Source organism: Belonocnema kinseyi, chromosome 3 (assembly GCF_010883055.1).
Source record: "Belonocnema kinseyi isolate 2016_QV_RU_SX_M_011 chromosome 3, B_treatae_v1, whole genome shotgun sequence".
NCBI lineage: Eukaryota > Metazoa > Arthropoda > Insecta > Hymenoptera > Cynipidae > Belonocnema > Belonocnema kinseyi.
The window spans coordinates 58,894,833-58,897,361 of NC_046659.1; the positions used below are offsets into that span (position 1 = coordinate 58,894,833).

The 2,529-nt window shown below is 31.4% G+C and overlaps 1 protein-coding gene across 1 annotated transcript in view; it reads right to left on the reverse strand.

Moving 5' to 3' along the window:
* LOC117168665 (bromodomain-containing protein DDB_G0270170-like) overlaps positions 1 to 2,529 on the reverse strand; it is a 165,051-nt gene that overhangs the window by 133,340 nt on the left and 29,182 nt on the right. The window lies entirely within an intron of this gene.

Sequence of the window (2,529 nt, forward strand, 5' to 3'; positions counted from 1 at the left end):
GTATCAGCCTTGGAGGAGATTATGTTGAGAAATAAAAAAAAAAAGTTCTTAAAAACGTTGTTTTTCTTGGTCAGGCCGGAAACTTATCAATCCACCCTCGTAAATAAACATGATCCCAGTCTTCAAGTTGGTTGCAAATTCAGCTTTCCTACTAGATAATATAATTTGATGCATTTCTCAATTTGTAGAAATATTACTTTTTTCCCAGCACTTATTTAATAAAATATGTTTTTTACTTTCCAATTTTACATATTTCCGACTTCTGACAGGGTTACAAATCGACTTTATGAATCAGAGAAGAACGCTCTATGTGACTGCAAAGTTTCAAAAATATTAGATTCTTTTTTCTGAAAGACAGATGCCGAGAAGGACGTTTTTTCATTAAGAGTTTTTCAGTGTTAAAACTCATCAAGATCGAGATTATTCAGATGATTTTAATGCAGAAATTAATAATTTCTGATGACCGTTCAACTTTTGAGATGAAACCGCTGAATCGAGAAGCTTTTTTCAGCTATATTTCAGCTTGAAATCTCTATGAAGAGCCGAAATAATTATTTTTTACATTTCTGGCTGTATTGATTAAAATAATAATTAAATTGAAGTAAAAAATCTCATTGGTAAAGTACATGCTGGAGAATACTCATGAACTTTTTCAAATTTCTGATACCAATTTTTTTACTTGTAGATGACTTCAAAGTCGACTTATTGAAATTCGAATGTCATTTATTCGGGTTTATCACACATTTTCTGACACAGGAAGGATAAAAAATGGTTGACGACAATTAAATTAACACCACTTTACGAGTATAATGTTGAAAAATGTTTCTGTTTTTGAGTAAAAATTCTGCGATTTTTTTCGCTCAGTAATAAACCTTTAAAGCCAGGTGTCAGAACTTTACCCCCGTCTTTAGTTAGACTGATCGGCTAGTTAGGGAGGTTAAGCAAAGAAGTAAGTACCTTTAGTACTTTAAGATTTTAAGTGAGGAATATCTATATTATAGAAATAATAAAATAGTCTCCTTTTTCCTTTTTTCAAACAAAAAAAGTTCAAGGAACTTAAAACTCTGCTTTATCTTCTTCTCTCTAGTTCACTAATTGTTCCCAACATGCGCTAATTAGTGCCGAGACAGAAAGTTAACGTGTTAGTGAAAATAATTCTCCGAGGCAACTCTGGAAACCTTCATAATTGGGGTTAAGTATAACTGTTTTAAAATTAAGAAAACTGTTTATAATTGTGAATACGTGTAAAATATTTCAGCTTCTTTAAATTTATAATTTATTAAATAAGTTCATTTATTTTTTATTTATGTCAAATATTAAATTTAGGTCATCTATTCAACAATAAGAAAGACTTACGTAACAATTTAATAATACGTAACTCCATAGAACTCTAAATCTAAATCTAAATCCAAATCTCTGAATAGGTTCAATGCATCAAATAATATATGCACACGACAAATTTTAGTTTGAGGAAACTGTAATTTGGTATAATTATGAATTCTCTTTTATTTATTAGAGCTCCGTTGGCTTCAACCAATATATTCTCATCACGTTTCTTGATACTTAGAAAATTATCGATTTTACCAGTTTTAGGTTCCCCTGGCCTTTTTCCTACAATTATAAATATTTTGTCTTACAAATTTGGTCCATGATAGCGAACATGCCAACGGACGTCCCCGGACTCTTTTTTTGTGGGTTAATTAGAAAAAATTTAATTTTGCTAAATTTGCGATTCATTTGTGTGGCGCTTAGGAATTAGTATCGATTTTATTAGTGTTAGATCCCCTTGGCTTTTTTCCTACAACAATAAAGATTTCTTCCTCAAAAACGGGGGAATGATAGAGAACATGCTAACGGACGACCTTTGACACTTTTTTGTGGGTTAATTAAAAAAAATTATTTTTTCCGACAGCATCGGTACGGCAGTGACCTACATTATCGGAATTGCAGAGAGTTGAAAAACGATTCTAACCTCAAAATAGTGCACAAGCATAAAATTTGTATTTAGCACAATAATTTTTTTGTTATTATCCCTAAAACAGAGACTGGGGACGTCCGATATAATATTTTATAGTATCTTCGAATTCAATTTTAAAAAATTTTCATTTTTGTGAAAAAATGTCGAGGGAACTGAACCCGATTTACCACACGACGAAGTATCACATGCCCTTAAAGTATGGTTATCCACAATATGTTCAACTCTAATAATATTACATGTATGTTATATTAATTTCTGTGTCTTCGTCCGGGATTGATCATTCAGATATTGCAACCTAAAGTGCAAATTTGATTCTTGATCATTATTTTAATATTTGTTTCTTATTTCGCAAAATAATTAAGCATCTTATCAAAAAATGGTGTCATCCAAATATGTGGAGTTAACCCTTAAACGGCCAAAACGCCACTACCGGTACACTGCTTTTCAAAGGCCAATAACTAAGACTACTCGACACTAGAAAAAATTGAGACACATATATTTTTATTGCTTAAGATCTCCTCTTTCCGACGGTGCCAATGAAATTCCTCAAA